The 19,656-nt window shown below is 40.3% G+C and overlaps 1 protein-coding gene across 2 annotated transcripts in view; it reads left to right on the top strand.

Moving 5' to 3' along the window:
* The window catches only part of GALNT11 (polypeptide N-acetylgalactosaminyltransferase 11), an 86,559-nt gene that overhangs the window by 25,343 nt on the left and 41,560 nt on the right, over positions 1 to 19,656 (top strand). The window contains exons 1-2 of one of the 2 annotated variants that reach the window (XM_017863668.1): positions 11,759 to 11,780; positions 13,026 to 13,133. The exons of the other annotated variant lie outside the window; for it this stretch is intronic. The gene's annotated coding sequence lies outside the window, so the exon portion shown is untranslated. Of the gene's footprint in view, positions 1 to 11,758; positions 11,781 to 13,025; positions 13,134 to 19,656 lie in introns of those variants that run through there. 2 annotated transcript variants of the gene reach the window in all.

Below are 19,656 nucleotides of genomic sequence, written 5' to 3'. Positions count from 1 at the left end.
ATCCTCTAAAACCCTGCTGCTGCTTTATCAACTAAGTTTAGTAATATGCTTTTTGTTGTCTGAACAATGTTCACAGCATCATCACCAGGAGTGATTCCATTTCAAGAAACCATTTCTTTGCACATCTGTATCTTCTGTCTCTACTTCTAATTTTGGTTCTCTTGCTATTTCCACCCTATCTGTAGTGACTTACTCCACTGAAGTCTTGAAGCTGTCGCTCATCCATGAAGGTTGGAACCGACTTCTAAACCCCTATTAATATTGATATTTTGTTGTTCTGGCAAATGTGGACTAAAAAAAAAAAATGGTATTTTGACCTCCTCTAATGAGTGGGTTTTTGTTGTTGTTGTTTTGTGAGATACAGTTTTGCTTTGTCACCCAGGCTGGAGTGCAGTGCTGCAGTCATAGCTCAGTGCAGCTTCAAACTTCTGGGTTCAAGCAGTCCTCCCGCCTCAGCTTCCCGAGTTGTTGGGACTACAGGCATGTGCCACCATGCCCAACTTTTTTTTTGGTATTTTTTTGTAGCGATTGGGTCTGTTGTCCAGGCTGGTCTTGAACTCCAGGCTGCAAGTAACCCTCTGTTGTCCAGGCTGGTCTTAGACTCCAGGCCTCAAGTAGCCCTCCCACCTCCACCTCCAAAAGTGTTGGGACTACAGGCATGAGACACCATGCTTGGCTATGAATATTCTTAATGGCATCTAGAATGATAACGCTTTTCCAGAAAGTTTTCAATTTATTTTGCACAGATCCACCAGAGGAATCACTATCTGTGGCAGCTGTCGTCTTATGCAATTTATTTCTTAAATAATTAGACTTGAAAGTAGAAATTATTCCTTGATCCATGGGCTGCAGAATGTACAGTGTGTTAGCAGGCATGAAAACAACATTTATCTCCTTATATATCTCCATCAGAGTTTTGGGGTGACTAGGTATATTGTCAGTGAGCAGTGATATTTTGAAAGCAATCTTTCTGATTAGTAGGTCTCAACAGTGGGCTTAATATATTCAGTAAACCATGCTGTAAAACAGATGTGCTGTCATCCAGGCTTTGTTATTCCATTTCTAGAGCACAGGCAGAGTAGATCTTGCATAATTCTTAAAGGCCCTAAGATTTTCAGAATGGTGAGTGAGCACTGGCTTCAACTTAAAGTCACCAGCTGCATTAGCCCCTAACAAGAGAGTCACCCTATCCTTTAAAGCCAGACATTGATATCTCTAGCTATGAAAGGTTCTAAATGCCATCTTTTCCCAATAGATGGCTGTTTAGTCTACATTGAAAATACATTGTTTAGTGTAGCCAACCTCATCACTGATCTTAGCTAGATCTTTTGGATAACTTGCTGCAGCTTCTCCGTCAGCACTTGCTGCCTCACCTTATATTTTATGTTGTGGAGATGATTCCTTAAACCTCATGAGCAATTCTTTGCTTGTTTCAAACATTTCTTCTGCAGCTTTCTTAGTTTTCTCAGTCTGCATAGAATTGAAGAGAGTTAGGGCCTAGCCCTAAGACTGGTTTAAAGGAATGTTTTGGCTGGTTTGATCTTCTATCTGGAGGACTAAAGCTTTCTCCATATCTGCATTAAGGCTGTGTCACTTTCTTATTCCTGTGTTCACTGGCATGGCGCTTTTAATTCCCTTCAAGAACTTTTCCTTTGCGTGCAAGAGGCCTAGCTTTCAGCCTGTCTTGGCTTTCCACGTGCCTTCCTCACTAAGCTAAATCACTCGTAGTTTTTTATTTAAAGTGAGAGATGTGTGACTCTCCTTTCCCTTGAACACTTACAGGCCATTGTAGAGTTATCAATTGTCTGGATTTCAATACAGGTGTGTCTTAGGGAACAGGGTGGCCCAAGGAGATGGGGCGAGACAAAGGAATGGCTGGTTTGGTCAAGCAGTGAGAACACACACATTTATCAAGTAAGTTCCCTGTCTCACATCTGCATGTGGTTCCTTGTGTCCCGAAACAATTACAGTAGTAACATGAAAGATCATCGACACAGATCACCATAACAAATATCATAGTAATAAAATGTTGAAATATCATGAGTATTACCAAAATGTAACACAGCAACATAAAGTCAACAAATACTGATGGGAAAATGGTGCTCATACACTTTGTCAATGCAGGATTGCCACAACCCTTCAATTTGTAAAAAAAAAAAAAAAAAAAAAAAAAGACAAAACAAAGAAACCGCAATATCAACGAAGCACAATAAAGCGAAATGTTGAAATGAGGTCTCCGTCTACTAGTTAGGTGTTTTGTAGATGTCCCTCAGTTGGGATTTGTTTCATGTTTTGGGGAGGAAGACTACAGAGGTCAAATGCCGTTGTCATCATACCCTATTAAGGATACATAGTATCTGTGTTTATCATTATTGAGGGTAATCTCAATTACCACTGAGGTGGTGGTTGTCAGGTTTCTCCACTGTAAAGTTTCTCCCCACCTTCCCTCCTTGTACTGTAGTCCTTTGGAAGGAAGTCCATGTGCACAGCCCACCCCTGAGGGTGAAGTGTCTAAATTATTTGGAATTCTGCATGGAGATCTGTTATATTCTGTCCTGTTTACTATTTAGTCATTTATTTCTCTCAGTTTGGACTTAGGGACATTTATTTTATACTTTGGGTTATAATGCAATGCAACTTTTTTTTTTTATTCAGATGATTGTCACGGCTATGGCTATTATGAGCTCTTCAGTTGGTTCCATCTGTCCCTTTGATGTGCCCCCGACATTGTGGTTTTGGTTTGTTTTATTGAGCACTTCCTTATTTTCTGGCACTGCAAGAGCCATCTTGCATATTTCCTGCCCCAGTCTTAGAATCAGCCATTTTCCTAAGGACTCCTGGTCTTTTTTTATTGGAGAATGATACTAAAAACCAAGATCTGGGTGTGTGTTAGGCCATTCTTGCATTACTATAAAGAAATACCAGAGACTGGGTAATTCATAAAGAAAGGAGGTTAAATTGGCTCAGAGTTCTGCAGGCTTTATAGGAAGCATGGTGCTGGCATCTGCTTGGCTTCTAGGAAGGCTTTGGGAAGCATCCAATCATGGCAGAAGGCGAAAGGGGAGCAGGTGTGTCACATGGTGAAAGCAGGAGCAACCAAGAGAGACTGGTAAGGGAGGTGCCACATACTTTTAAATGACCAGATCTTGTAAGAACTCCCTGTCAGGAAGTCAGTACCAAGCCATGAGGGATCTATTCACCCCCATGATCCAAGCATCTCCCACCAGGCCCCACCTCCAGCACTGGATCATGTATCTGCCTCTGTCATATTACACAGAAGTTGTCCTGCCCTAAAAATTCCCCCGTGCTTCGTATTGAACCCTCTGCCTCCCCACCCTATGAGCCCCTGACTACTACTGATCTCTTTATCATCTCTATAGTTTTACCTTTTCCAGAATGTCATATAATGGAAAGCATACAATATGTAGCCTTTTCAAGCTGGCTGCTTTCGTTTAGCAATATGCATTTCAGTTTCTTTCACATCTTTGTGTAGTTTGATAGTTCTTTTTGCTGAATAAAACCCCATTGTATGGATGTATCACTGTTCATTTATCTTTTGAGGGATCTCTTAGTTGTTTGCTTCCAAGTTTTGGCGGTTATGAATAAAGCTGCTGTAAGGTTTCATGTGCAGGTTTTTGTGTTGGTGAGTTTTGATAGTTTAAAGAAATTGATACATTTCGTCTTGTATTTGTGGGTATAGAGTTGTTTGTAATATTTCTTTATTATCCTTTCACTGTTCATGGGAGCAGTGTGATGACTCATTCTTCATTGCTGATACTGGTAATTTGTGTTTTCTCTTTTTTCTCAGGGAAGAGAGAGGATCAGTCTAATCTGTTTACCTGGCTAGAGGTTTATCACTTTTTTTGATCTTTTTAAAGAATCAGCTTTTGGTTTTGTTGATTTTCTTTTACTGTTTTCCTTTTCCAATTTCATTGATTTCTACTTTAATTTTATTGTATTTTTTCTTCTGATTCCCTTAGGCTTAAATTGTTTTCCTTTTATTTTAATTTTAAATTTTAATTTTCTACTAAGTTCATGTCAGACACGTAAAATGGGCTGACTTCGTAATAAGATTTGAGGGAGGCATATTTCCCACAAGCACGTGAAAACCCAATCACCACACTTATGAACTACAAAAGAATCAAATTGTTCTTCTTTCTCTGATTTGCAGAAGTGAAAGCTTAGGTTATTGACTTCAAACCTTTCTTCCTTTCTAATATTTTCATTTAATGCTGCATGTTTTTCTCTAAACGCTGCGTGCTTTGTATCCCACAAATGTTGTTATATTTTCATTTTTACTTTAGTTCAATATATTATTTAATTTTTGAGACTTCTTAGACCCATGGGTTATTTAGAAGTGTATTAATTTCTAGATATTTGGGGATTTTCCAGATATCTCTGTTACTGATTTCTAGTTTAATTCATGTTATTTGAGACCATGCTTTGTATGCTTTCTATTCTTGATTCTAGTCTTGAATCTGTTAAGATGCATTTCATGGTCCAGAATGTGGTCTATATTGGTGAATGTGAGCTAGAGAAGAATGTGTATCTACTATTGTTGAATGGAATTTTCTATAAATGTCATTTAGATCAAGTTGATTGATAGTGCTGTGCTGTTCAAGTTACCAATTTCTTCACTGATTTTCTGTCTGCTTGATGTATCAATAACTGACAGTGTTGAAGTCTCCACCTGTAGTAGTGGATTTGTCTCTATATTTTTCTTAGTTTTTGCCTCATGTATTTTGATGCCTTCTTATTTGAAACATACACATTCAAGATTGTTAACGTCTTCTTGGAGAACCGACCTCTTTATTATTATGTAAGACCCTTTTTATCCCTGATTATCAGACAAAAATCTGTTTTGTCTGCAGTTAAAGTTACTCCAGCTTTCTTTTGAGTAACATCAGCATGCTACATCTTTCTCCATCCCTTTACTGTTAGCATATCTAAATCTTTATAGTTCAAGTTGGTTTCTTACAGACATGATATGGTTAGGTCTTTTTAAAAAATTTTGTCCACTGTGGCACTCTCTTTTGATTGGTATATTTAGACAATTCACATTAGAAGTGATTATTAATATCATTGGATTAGCATCTTCCATCTTTGTAACTGTTTTTCATTCATTGCTTTTTAATTTTTTTTAATTGGGCATTTTATGTGATTCAACTTTATCTCATCTCTTGTATGAGCTTCCTATTCCTAACAGCACAACTTATCTTACAGTTCTAGAAGTCAGAAGTCTGAAATGCGTCTCAGGGGACTAAACTCAAGGTGTTGGCAGGGCTATTTCACTTTTTTGAGGTTCTGGGAGAGAATCTGTTTCCTTGCCCTATTGAGAAGACACCTGTAGTCCTTGGCTTGTGAAGCCCTTTTCTTCCATCTTCAAAGCTAGCAGTAGGTCGAGTTCTTCTCACATTGCTTCACTCTGATCTCCTCTTTTGCCTCCCTCTTTCACATTTAAGGACCCTTGTAATTATATTGGGTCTACTCACATAATCCAGAATAATCTCTGTATTTTAATGTCATCTGAGTAGCAACTTTAATCCCATCTGCTACCTTAATTCTGGGGATTAGGATGTGTACATTTCTGAGGAGAACATTGTTCTGTCAGTTACCATGTAACGTATCAATTATACTTTAAAAAGGTTTTTGGAGGTTGAGGCAGGAGAATCGCTTAAACTTGGGAGGCAGAGGTTGCGGTGAGCCAAGATCATTCCACTGCACTCCAGCCTGGGCAACGAGAGCAAAACTGTCTAAAAAAAAAAAAAATTTTTTTTTTAAGCTGGGTGCTGTGGTTCACCCCTGCAATCCCAGGACTTTGGGAGTCCGAGGCAGGTGGATCACTTGAGGACAGGAGTTTGAGACCAGCCTGGCCAACATGATGAAACCCCATCTCTACTAAAAACACAAAATTAACTGGGCATGCCTGTCGTCCCAGCTACTCAGGAGGCTGAGGCAGAAGAATTGTTTGAACCTGGGAGGCAGAGGTTGCAGTGAGCCAAGACTGTGCCACTTCCAGCCTGGGTGACAGAGTGAGACTCCGTCTCAAAAAAAAAAAAAAATTCTAATGTATAGAAAGCAAAAGTTCCTCTTCAAAGCTTCCCCTTTAAATCATAAATGTTATTGATATCTTTTCTGAGAACTAACTTTCTTCAAGTTTCTTATTTTATAGTAATGACTCTCTGTTAAGCCTTATGTAGCAAATGTGACAGAATAAGCATACTCTGACTTCGGTATCTGTGTTAAACATGCTCACAGCCACGTAATACATTCTGTGTCCTTGTACCTTAGTCAGATTATTCGTGCTGAACGTGCCCAGGCATGTCCCAGCTTGCAGCCTTCTCTCTTATTTGGGAATATTACTACTTTTCTAAATCCTTTCATAAGCAACTTCCTTTTTTCCTTTGTTCCTCACTGCCTTTACCTATTTAGAAAAGTTTTAAACTGTTAGCCAAACCTAGGGTTTAGGTTAGGTTGTGAGGTCTGGTTCCAGCCAATGGAGTCAGGACACAGCAATAGGGACTTCATGCGTAAAGGATAAATATTCTAGTGTCTTTTTTACTTTGTGTGTGCTCGTGGCAGGATTGCTGACGGGCACCACCCTTTCTGCAGAGTAAGCGTCGCCTTGCTGAGGAAACTTTTTGTCTGATTGCTGATTCTTCTCTGCAACATTGGGGAATAAGCATTTGTTTCCATCATAGTGTTTACTCTTGAGTTTACAGTATACATTTTATTTTATTTTTCAATTGGCATATAATTGTGTATATGGGGTACATAGCGATGTTTCTATACATATTTAGATCAGAGTAATTAGCATATCCATCAACTCATACATTTATCATTTCTTTGTGTTGGGAACATTCAATATTCTCCTTATAGGTATTTGAAACTGTACAATATGTTATTGTTAACTGTAGTCATCCTACAGTGCTATAGAACACTAGAACTTATTCCTCCTATCTAGCTGTACTTTTGTATCCTTTAACAAATCTCTTCCTATCTCCTCCCTTCTCCCTACCCTTCCCAGCCTCTAGTACCCTCTGTTCTAATTTTTCTATGAAATAACTTTTTTTTCAGCTTCCACATATAAATGAGAACATGTGGTGTTTAACTTTCTGTTCCTGGCTTATTTCACTCAACATCCTCCAGTTCCATCCGTGTCGCTGTGAATGACAGGATTCCACTCATTTTATGGCTGAATAGTATTTCATTGTGTTTATATTCCACATTTTCTTTATCTGTTCATCTGTTGGACACCCAGATTCATTCCGTATCTTGGCTGTTGTGAATAATGCTGCAGTTAACATGGGTATGTAGATGTCTCTTCGATATACCAATTTCCTTTCCTTTGGATAAATGCCCAGTAGTGGGATTGCTGGATCATATGGTATGCTATTTGCAGATTTTGAGGAATCTCTATACTGTTTTCCATAGTGGCTATACTAGTTGATATTCTCACTCACAGAGTATAAGAGTTCCTTTTTCTCTGCATCCTCCCCAGCATTTGTTGGTTTTGTTTTATTTGTCTTTTTGGTAACAGCCACTCTAACTGGGATGAGATGATACCTCATTGTGCTTTTGATTTGCTGTTCCTTGATGATTTGTGATAATTGAACATTTTGTCATATATTTTTTGGCCGTTTGTTTGTCTTCTTTTGAGAGATGGCTGTTCAGGTCATTTGCCCATTTTTAAATCTGATTTTTTTTTCCTGCTGAGATGTTTTAGTTCCTGGTTTATTCTGGATATTAATCCCCTTTTGGATGAATAGTTTGCTTTTATTTTCTCCCATTCCGTAGGTTGCCTTTTCAGTCTGTTGATTGTTTCCTTTGCTGTGTAGAAGTTTTTAATGTGACATAATCCCATGTGTTTGTTTTTGCTTTTGTTGCCTGGGGTTTTGAAGTTGTATTCATAAAATATTTTCCCAGATTAATGCCCTGAAGCATTTCCCCTGTTTTCTCTCAGTAGTTTTATAGTTTCAGGTCTTACATTTAGGTCTTTGATCCATTTTCAGTTGATTTTCGTATAGAGGTGGGAGGCTAGTTTCATTCGTCTGCATATGAATATCCAGTTTTCCCAGTACCATCTATTGAAGATACTGCCCTTTCCCCAGTGAGTATTCTTGGCATCTTTGTCAATAATGAGTTGGCTGTAGATACTGTGGATTAATTTCTGGGTTCTCTGTTCTGTTCCGTTGCTCTTTGTGTCTGTTTTTATGCCAGTACCATGTTGTTTCCATCACTACAGCTTTGTAGTATATTTTGAAGTCTGGGAGCATGATGCTTCCAGCTTTATTCCTTTTTTTTCCTCTTTGAGTTGTAAGCCACTTTTAGTGCATTTGGAACTCTGTGGGTGTGGTGGTAAAGTGTGAGGGAGGGTGGGAGTTCTGGAATCTGGTTAAATCTCAGTCTGACAGTGGGTCTGGGTCTCACATAGGTTCACTCTTACAGTGGGTGGTGATCTTCACAAGTATTTCTCTAGTGTTAGAGTTCTTCTCCCCTGTCCCCTATTCCTGCCCTATTTCCTTGAGGCCCTGACCTTTGCAAATTTTTTTGCCCTGTAGGTATGACACGAAGGCTGGAGGGAACTGGAGTGGGAGGAATGCCCTTTGCATTCACCTAGTTAGGAGAAGGATCTGGCAAAGCTTTTTTCCCCTGGAGCAAATGACTTTGTGGCAGAGAAAACTCTGGGCTTATTACTCTTCCCCTCCCCTGCCAGAAGGGATCTTTCTGGGATCTTCCACCTTAGTGCCTGGTGGAGTTTCTGGAGGTAAAGCCCACAGAAGTGTGGGTCCCGCACCTCCTGAGACTGCGTCCCCGAGCTTCTCACTGTCTCACTAGTCTACATCCAGCCTCCAGCACCAGCTTATGGCTCCGGCAGTTTCTGCTCCAAGTAAGTGGGTCTCGTCTGTGTCTTTCCAGGTTTCCAGCACAGTTTGCCCTGTTAGCTTCGTTTTCTGATGGTCCCAGAAGAGTCATTGATTTTGAGTTTTCCCAGCTTTTTGTCATCATCAGGAGTGAAGGCTTCTATACTCATTACATGTTGTGGCTGAAAGTGAAGTCATCACCTTCTTTTTAACTTGCATTTTGTGACTTGTTACCACTTCAGTGCTTTAGACACATAGGTTCAGTGCTGCAGTATTGTGTCTAGGTTTGATTATGCTAAATTTAATCTTTCTTATATATCACCTGATTAATAAGGATTTCAAACTATACTGCCTCGTAGCTTTTGCTTTCCTTAGAAAAGCTTATCACTTTTTGACTGGGTGCGGTGGCTCCCGCCCCATAATTCCAGCACTTTGGGAGGCCAAGGTGGGCGGATCACCTGAGGGCGGGAGTTTGAGACCAGCCTGACCAACATGGAGAAACTTGTCTACAAAAATACAAAATTAGCCAGGCGTGGTGGGGCATGCCTGTAATCCCAGCTTCTTGGGAGGCTGAGGCAGGAGAATCATTTGAACCTGGGAGGTGGAGGTTGCGGTGAGCTGAAATTGCGCCATTGCACTCCAGTCTGGGCAACAAGAGTGAAACTGTCTCAAAAAAAAAAAGACTTTTTAATGTTCTGTTCTTGCAAGTATAAAGGTATGTTACTACTTTTCAGAAAAACGTTTTTCTATGCATTATTTTGCACTTTAAGGCAACAAAAGCTGTAAAGGCTCTCTTTATTAGATTTTTCATTAGTGCATCTGAGGATTTGTCAAATTGTTCCTTTTCTGTTGAAACCTGAATTGATTAGTTTTCATTCCTCTAGAAGCAGATCTTGAGATTGAAATCTGAATCCAAGTTGTGTATTTGCCAGGTAATCCCAGGATACACCAGTAGGGGAATGAAGTGTGCCATCTAGGAGAGACAGCCAATAAAGGGCATGTTTTCAAGCCAGGTCCCGCTGTGAACAACTGAAGCTTGATTGTGCTGGGGAATTCTATAGCCAGTGTAGAATACGTATGTCTGAGTTGTTATTTTTCCACTGGGAGTTTGGAGGGAGGCTGTATTTAAGGAAGCTGGGGTCGTTTTTATCAGTATATTGTGAGGATTGCCCTCAGGTAGGTCGGTACACATTCCCCTGTAGTTTGGGCCTGCCCTGCACATGGGTAGATGGGCTTCAGAAGCCAGAGAGATACAGGTACTGGCAGTTGGAATTCAGAACACTGTGCGGGATGGTAATGCTCAACGGGACCTGCAAACGACAGTAACTGCGATGTTTATTTACTGGGCTTGGTTAACAGCATGAGCTAGGATCTGGTGATCTGCCAGATTGATTGTGTCAGCTTTCTAAACCTGTTGAGATGGTAGATACTCAGAAATTAATTTCCTATACAGTTCACTATGTATGGAGAAAAAAAAATTTCTGAAAAAGGCCAATAGCTAGGCATGGTGGCTCATGCCTATAATCCCAGTACTTTGGGTGGATGAGGTGAGGATCGCTTGAGCCCAGGAGTTGCAGGCTATAGTAAGCTATGAGCATAACCACTGCACCCCAGCCTGGGTGACAGTGAGACCCTGTCTCCCAAAAAAAGGCCCAAGATTCGGTCACAGTTTGATTTGCTGATTTTTTTTTTTTTTTTTTTTTGGCAATACCTAGCCTGCACACTTTGAAATGCAAAAACAACTGTTTAGAAAATAGCCCTGGCCTTGTGCTTCCGATAATGGTCTGAGTAACCTAGTTAAAGCCAGCTGATACTTTTCTGAAAAGCATCAAGGAATTTACAACATGGTAAAGAATTACTGGGCTAAGATTAGGGAGGTAGAAATCCAGAGACATGAGCCTCTGACCCAGGGCCACTTTTGCCCGCTATTTGCTGTTCTGGAAGAGCAGGTGAGAGGCTGGGGAGTGTAGTTAACTGACTCAGGAGGACAGGAACAAAAACTGGAGTCTAGGACTTGCCGTGGGTAAGAAATCTGGTGAGCCACCTAGGGTTAATGTTGAAGCCTTGAGAGACTGCCGTCCAGAACACTCATGGGCTGGGAGTGCACCAGCCTTTGCCTGGACTGCAGCTCCATGGGGTCACCTGGGGGTTTAGTAAATCTCAAATGGTGAAATGGATTAGGGTAATCTCAAATTGCTGGTGACCTCAGTCACCTAACAGAGGCAGATGAAAATGCTCTCCAGAGGAAGATAACATCTCATGTCTCAAATGATTTCTGAAATGATTTTTCAAATAGAGTGTACACCACACAACCAAGTCAGTGTAACCAGGCCCAGTGGGAGACAACCTTAACAAGAACCTGCACAGATAACAGAGGATAGAAACAGGCTTTGTAGACAGTGGAATTACCAGACAGACGCTAAAGCATATGTTTATTATGTTCATGGAGATAAAAGTTGAATAAAAACATTTCAACAAGGAATTGGAAACTTAATATGAAGGGGCAAAGCAGACCTGAAAAACAACGAAATACTAGATCTAAAACATACAGTAGCCAAAGTGGAGGATTCAGTGGATTCAGCAGATCAGATACTGCTGAAGAGAAAAGTGAGCCCCTGGAGAGATCAGAAGAAACCTCTCTGAATGAAGTGTGAGGGGGGAAAGGCTGGGCAACACTCAAGAGGCTGTAAGAAATACACCCCATCCTTAGAAAGTCTGACATATGTGATTGGAATTCTAGAAGGAGAAGAGGGAGTGGGGTAGAAGGAATATTTGTTTTTGTTTTTTTTTTAGACGGAGTTTCACTCTTGTTGCCCAGGCTGGAGTGCAATGGTGCAATCTCAGCTCACCGCAACCTCTGCCTCCTGGATTCAAGCTATTCTTCTGCCTCAGCCTCCTGAGTATCTGGGATTACAGGTGTGTGCCACCATGCCTGGCAAATTTTGTATTTTTAATAGAGACCGGGTTTCTACCTGTCGACCTCAGGTGATCCACCCACCTCGGCCTCCCAAAGTACTGGGATTACAGGCGTGAGCCACCGCGCCCGGCCAGAAGGAATATTTGAATAAATAATGGCAGAGATTTTTGAAACCCCATGTAAGATGACAATCCACAGAATAAGAGATTCTAAATATAGCATAAGGTGATTTTTAAAGTTTTCCACTTCTAAGTAATAGTCTGATTCATTTTCCTCAGATTGAGCTTCCTTCCTCTCTTCCTCTCTAATTTTAGCAGTGGTTTTCAGAATTCTGCTGAGAGTAAGTGTTTTTCTAACAAGTGATGAATTACATGTTTTTTTAAAATCACATTTACAAAATAATTTATGTGCTAGAGTTGCAAAAATTTTGATTGGACAAAAAGGATGCAACTTCTGTTTTGATTGAAGACCACGAGATAAGAACATCTTAAATAAAAGACAAGCTTTCCAGACCCAAAGGATTATTTTATTTTATTTTATTTTATTTTATTTTATTTTTTTTTTGAGACGGAGTCTGGCTCTGTCGCCCAGGCTGGAGTGCGGTGGCCGGATCTCAGCCCACTGCAAGCTCCGCCTCCCAGGTTTAGGCCATTCTCCTGCCTCCGCCTCCCAAGTAGCTGGGACTACAGGCGCCCGCCTCGTCGCCCGGCTAATTTTTTGTATTCTTTAGTAGAGACAGGGTTTCACCGTATTAGCCAGGATGGTCTCGATCTCCTGACCTTGTGATCCCCCCGTCTCGGCCTCCCAAAGTGCTGGGATTACAGGTTTGAGCCACCGCGCCCGGCCGGATTATTTTATAATGCAGGAATTTCAGCATAATGGGCAGTTAGGGGGCAGAGCCCCTCACTAGCACCCCTCAGTCATGGTTTATAGGTAGCTCCTACTCTGTCTCTCCCGGCCAATTAGGAAGAATGCCTCTCACGGATGAATGGCATACCTGACACAGGAAAGAGTGTGTGTAGGATGCACGTGAAGACCCTTTTTTTTATTAATACTACTACTATTAATATTTATGTATAATAGCTGGACACAGTGGCAGGTGCCCATAGTCATTTTATTTCAATTTATATTATTTGTTTTCCTTACTGTTCTTTTCTACCTCATAGAATTAGGAGGTAGAAACCAACTGACCTCATGCTTGCTCCCTGAGGCTGTGGTAGCTTTTACCTTCTTGTCTTCCACAGGTCTATAGTGAGCGAGAGCTGCTACTTTTTACTTGGGCATTTGTTCAAAGCGTTGAAGAATGGTCAGCCTCTGCCATCCCTTGTTCGCTGGCTCATCAGCTGCCCCAGGTTTTGCTCTTTTAGCTATTTGCCATGTTGTTTGTCCTTTTAGTTTCTTTTCTGTGTGTTTGATTAAATATGCTTCTTTCTCCCGTCAGCATTACTTTGCGGTTTTCTTCTGCATTTGAGGCACAGTGTTAGACATTTCATGCGTTCATGTTCTTTTTGCTTGTGTTACAGAGAAGAGATTCATAAATATCAGGGATGTCTGAGGATCATTCCCAGGGAGCATATAATGTCTGGAATTTGCTCTGAACCTTTCCTAATTCAGCAGTCTCCTTATCTGTAATTATAAACTACTATTGGTAGCTGTGTTTTCTTCTAGTTTTCAGGGTAGATAAGGAATGAGAAAGAATAATGTGTATTTTTATGTTGTCATCACCTGGTAATTTCACAGGGGTATGTAGGTACTGTACTGTTGTAAATTAATATTTGTACTTACATGACTACAGCTGAATTAAAATATGAATGTGCCTCTTGTATGGAAAAAGCTAACAAATATTTGCTGTTTGACAATTTGTAATACAGGGTATCTTACAAGAAAATAGCTGGAAATTACTGAAAGGTAAATATTTAAATACATTTTAAATGCATTAAATATTGTGAAAATTATTTTATACTGGTAGAAAATGAATGTTGTCCTGTGAAATAGAATTGTCTCATTAGTCTTGTGGTAAAAGATGGACATTAAAAGGTGATTATGAATTTCAGATTAGATAATGATTCATAGAGGAAAACTATTCTTCAAATTGTGCTTTTAGAACATTTGTTCAGTACTCAAATTTTATTCTCATATTTTTGACATACTGATGGAATTAAAATATTCTTTCAGTGTGCTTAAAACCGTTCGGTTTTCTTTGGACATGTGGCTATGGAAATCCCCTTTGCTTGTAAGGTTAAAATGATACGGTATCCTATTTCTTTCATAGCCTTAAAGTACTTAATCTTTTCCATAGTTCTTACATTTTCAAGTTAGGGAGTTTTTCCCTAAGAAATTTTTTATCTCATTTATTAAATCACTACATATTCCTTGTAGAAAATGTTTTAAATAAAAGAGAGAACAAAGAAAATTAGCCATAATGCCACTAACCCGAGTCGATTAATTTTTTGGTGGTTGCCAAAAACAGTATAGCATTTGTAGCTAGTGAAGAAAGATGAAAAATAAGTAGTAGATTATATAGCAGAACATTGAGGTGGTGAGACTTCTAGTGAGTTTCAAATAGTTTCCTTTTTGCTTCTCCGTATTTTCTGAGCTTTTAGCACAATAGCAAAAGCTATTAAAACATTAACTGTGGGCCAGGCGCAGTGGCTCACACCTGTAATCCCAGCACTTTGGGAGGCCGAGGCGGGCAGATCACCTGAGGTCAGGAATTCAAGACCAGCCTGTCCAACATGGCGAAACCCCATCTGTAATTAAAAAAACACAAAACATTAGCCAGGCCTGCTGGTGGGCCCCTGTAATCCCAGCTACTCAGGAGGCTGAGGCAGGAGAATCGCTTGACCCCGGGAGGTGGAGGTTGCAGTGAGCCGAGATCTTGCCGCTGCATTCCAGCCTGGGCGACAAGAGTGAAACTCTGACTCCGAAAACCAAAACAAACAAACAAACAAAACATTAATGGCCAGCACCCTGAATGGAGCCTCACCTGTAGATCTTCTATTGTGTTCCTAGTTTATCAGCCTTTTCTTTAGGATTATTTAATGATTTTCATTAAATCATTCAGAAATGACTTAGATTTCTGAAAGATGAAGATTTCTGGAAAATGTTAGATTGTTTAAACTGGAAGATTAGTGGAATTAAGCCATCATCTGTAGAGTGACATTGCATAACAGGCATTGTCTTAGTGACTTTTATGTAATTTAACTGCTTTATGGAGCACGGTTTTATAGCTGGTTAGAGGACGACTACAAAAAGCATTTCAAAAGGAGCCTTCTTACCTCAAAGCCCGGTATTGTGCTGTTGAGAAATACCCCTCAGGCTAATCTGATGATGATGCCGGAATGTAAATTGGGTGAGCTGAGATTTTAGTCCTTTGCGACCTAAATAGTTCGCCAGAAAGCATTTTAGATATTAACAACAGTTTTTAGATATTAACAACAGTAGATGCTAACAGTCACAATAAAAATTTGCTTTTGTGCAGATTTAAGTATGTATGTGCTTAAATTGTTATTTGCATGTTTTGTATACACATTTTTCTAGTTTCCTGGATTGCATAGTAGTATAAGGCTACTCTTCACTTACAAAGATGATGTCAGCTTCCAGCTCTGACCCCATACCACTCTGTTTTCTTCCTCTTCTTATGGATATCAGCTTTTTAAAAATGGTTTATGGGGGATGCTAGAAACCAACCCAATATTATGCTTTGTCTTTCCGTTTTTTATCCTTTGTTTTATAATATAGGCAGGTGTGTGTACTTATATGTAGCATCCTATATATACTCTTCTCATCTTTTTTCACCTGACAACATAATTTACAGATTAATCTATAATTAGCAATTAATAAAGACACTTTCCTTTTTATAGCTATGTATTGCTCTGTTGTGTGGATAGTTGTTAGTTTGTTCAACCAGCCCCTTATTAATGGACAATTGGGTTGATTTTAGCCTTTTGCTATTATAAATAGTTCTGTAGTGAGTAGGCCTTTGCATATATTGTTTCCTATTTTTACCATCTGCAGTATAGATTACTAGAAGTAATATTGCTAAGTCAGAGAGTAGATAGTGTATTTTTGCTGGATATTGCTAAATGAACCTGCATAGAAGGTATACTATGTGTTAGAAATGCTTGTTCCTCAGTAATGTAAAGAAATAGCACTTGAACATAAATTTAATTTCCTCAGCAAGGCCATTTTTACTTTCTGCAGAAAGGGTACACTCACCAGCAGTTTTGCCACGAGAGTACACCGAACAAAGGAGACAGGGTCATTTAAAACCTGACGCATCCACCCTACTACTGTGTCTGGTTTCCATTGGCTGGGATGGAACCTCACATTCTATATTTGTCCCGATTGGCTAGCAACTTAGAACTTTTTTTTTTTTGAGACGGAGTCTCACTCTGTCGCCCAGGCTGGAGTGCAGTGGCCAGATCTCAGCTCACTGCAAGCTCCGCCTCCCGGGTTCACGCCATTCTCCTGCCTCAGGCTCCCGAGTAGCTAGGACTACAGGCGCCCGCCACCTCGCCCGGCTAGTTTTTTATATTTTTTAGTAGAGACGGGGTTTCACCATGTTAGCCAGGATGGTCTCGATCTCCTGACCTTGTGATCCGCCCGCCTCGGCCTCCCAAAGTGCTGGGATTACAGGCTTGAGCCACCGTGCCCGGCCGCAACTTAGAACTTTTAAAAGAGGCAAAGGCAGAGGAGAACAAAGGAAAGAGGAAGTAACTTGTGGAATGCTGATAAAGGTAAAAACACCTTCAAATAAAGAAGAGGAACAGGCTATAGCCTAATGCTTGCTTTTTTGAGACGGAGTCTCACTCTGTCGCCCAGGCTGGAGGGCAGGGGCCAGATCTCAGCTCACTGCAAGCTCCGCCTCCCGGGTTCACGCCATTCTCCTGCCTCAGGCTCCCGAGTAGCTAGGACTACAGGCGCCCGCCACCTCGCCCGGCTAGTTTTTTATATTTTTTAGTAGAGACGGGGTTTCACCATGTTAGCCAGGATGGTCTCGATCTCCTGACCTTGTGATCCGCCCGCCTCGGCCTCCCAAAGTGCTGGGATTACAGGCTTGAGCCACCGTGCCCGGCCGCAACTTAGAACTTTTTAAAAGAGGCAAAGGCAGAGGAGAACAAAGGAAAGAGGAAGTAACTTGTGGAATGCTGAGAAAGGTAGAAACACCTTCAAATAAGGAATAGGAACAGGCTGTGACCTAATGCTTGGACCAGTATAAGCATGCCAGGGCAAATATTTAGGCTAAATTGTGGGAGCTAAGAACATAAAGTGCATTGATTTCTTTATCACGGCTAGCAGATATTTAAGAATGTTAGCACAGGTCTTTGAATAAATTTTGCTTCTAAGAGAAGTTACTATTTATTCCTAATTAGATGGGGAGGAAAGTTTTTGAAGAGGAACCTCTATTTTGCTTTTTACAGATGTATGAAAGTTTCCCTACAGCCTCACTGTCAGAATATGTTGTCAAGCTTTTGGATTTTTTCAGTTAAACGGGTGGGAAATGATATTTCAATGTAATTTAAACTTGCATTTCCCTTAGTATAAGCAGGTTTGAGCATTTTTTTCATATAGCTAAGAACTACTTGTGTTTCTGTTCTGTGAATAGTTTATGAGGTTGTTGTTCCTTTATTTTTAGAATCTCTTTGAGATTGTGACTGACAGACCCTAAGGTGACCCCCAGTAATTCCCTTCCCTGCAGTGGGGATGGGTCCTGTGACTTGCTTGTAATCAACAGAGTATAGCAAAGGTGATAGAATGTCAATCTCTTGATTAGGCTAGGTCATATGGCAAAAATAGGAGGCCACTCCTGTGACTACATCAACGTTATAGAAGACTCTGTCTTAAGCAGACCAGAGTAGGAGACTCCTCAGGGTTGGCTTGATGAAGTCAAGAGCCATATTGGTGAAGCCCATGTGGCAAGGAACTGCAGGGAACCTCTAGGATCTGAGGGTGGCCTCCAGCCGACAGCTATTAAAAAGCCAGGGCCCGTCAGTCCTGAGCCACAAGGAATTGAATTCTTAACAACTTGAGTGAGTTCAGAGCAAATTCTTCCCCAGTTAAGCCTCTAGGAGAGAACACAGCTTGGCCGACACCTTGTTTGTAGCCTCGGGGACCCTCAGTAGAGGGTCCAGCTGAGCTGTACTCACTCTTGACCCACAGAAATAGCAAGATAATAAGTGTGCGTTGTTTTAAGCCATTAAGTTTGTAGTAATTACATAGCAATAGAAAACCAATATTGAGATATTACTGTTTTGTCTGTGATACCAATGATAAGTATTTTTTCTAGTTTGTCACTTGTCTTTTTGCTATTCTTTTTATGTCTTTTAGTATCCAGAGTTTTTTGTCTTTCTGTAATCCAGTTTCTTTTCCTGTATTCTGATCTTTTTTAGTCCTAGCTAGAAAAATTTTGGCCAATCCCAGATAATAGAGGAATTTACTCATATTCTCTTCTAGTACTTGTATGGAGTCATGTTTTATAATTAAATACCCAATTTTCTTGATAAATGATGGGAGGAGTAGACTCTATTGTTCTTCCATATGGCTGAACAGTTGGTCTGACATCATTTAGTTGAAAGTCATTCATTTCCTTTCAGGTTTGTGATGTTGTCATTATTTATGCTAAGCTTATACTAAATTTGTTTATAGCAAACTTATACTAGATTTCTAAATTTCTAAATGTAATTGGATCTTTTTTCTCTTCTTTTCCCATTGGTTTGTCTGTCTGTGCATGGGCCCTGCTATGCTGTTGAATAGAGAAGCCCTGGAGTTAACTTGCTCTGCAGTGGGGCTCACATCCTGCTAGTTCTTTTTCCAGAGTTTACCTGTCTATTCCCTGCTTATTTATTCTTTTCCAAATGAACTTTATAATTAACTTGTCGGCCGGGCGCGGTGGCTCAAGCCTGTAATCCCAGCACTTTGGGAGGCCGAGACGGGCGGATCACGAGGTCAGGAGATCGAGACCATCCTGGCTAACACGGTGAAACCCCGCCTCTACTAAAAAAAAAAAAACTAGCCGGGCATGGTGGCGGCCGCCTGTAGTCCCAGCTACTCCGGAGGCTGAGGCAGGAGAATGGCGTAAACGCGGAAGGCGGAGCTTGCAGTGAGCTGAGATCTGGCCCCTGCACTCCAGCCTGGGCGATAAAGCGAGACTCTGTCTCAAAAAAAAATTGTCTAGCTCCAGAAAAAAACCCTGATAATATATTTAACATGATTGTGTAGCACTTACAAGTTAACTTAGGGAGAACTGACGTATTTATTAGGATTTTGTGTCTTTTTGTCCAAGAATATGGCATGTACATCTTTCCATTAGTTCAAGTCTTCCTTTGGGACCTTTTGGAGTTTCTCATTGTTTTCCTCGTAAATGTTTTAGACATTTATTGTTAAATTTGTGCTTAATATTTTAAGATGTTTGTCTTGATATTCATAAATGAAATTTTTTGTGGGGGAGGTTCAGTCTTTGTCAGGTTTTTGAAATCAATGTTCATTCATAAAACAAATTGGGAAGCTTTCCTTTAAAAAAATATTTGGCTTAAGTAGCAGTAGGATTTCCTCTGACACTCTTCTCTGTGCCTGGTGGTTTGTTTTGTTGTATTTTGGTTTTTTTTTTTTTTTGGAGTTTTTGTTTTGGGGAACTCTTTTACGACTTTCTTTGGGACTGGGGTCAATTTTAATAAGTCGTGTTTTCTTTAAAAGTTACTCTCTTCTAGCTAGGTGTAGTGATGCACATCCGTAATCCCAGCTGTTCAGGAGGCTGAGAGGAGGATAACTTGAGCCTGGAGTGTGGAGTTTGAGTCTAGCCCGGGCAACAGAGGGAGACCCTGTCTCTTTAAAAAAAAAAAAAAAAAAAAAATTAAATTTTTAAGTTGATTTTTT

The sequence above is a fragment of the Rhinopithecus bieti genome, unplaced genomic scaffold (assembly GCF_001698545.2).
Source record: "Rhinopithecus bieti isolate Rb0 unplaced genomic scaffold, ASM169854v2 scaffold_70550, whole genome shotgun sequence".
Classification (NCBI taxonomy): Eukaryota; Metazoa; Chordata; class Mammalia; order Primates; family Cercopithecidae; genus Rhinopithecus; species Rhinopithecus bieti.
The sequence above is the reverse complement of the archived record's forward strand: the minus strand, read 5'-3'. Positions and strand labels throughout refer to the sequence as shown.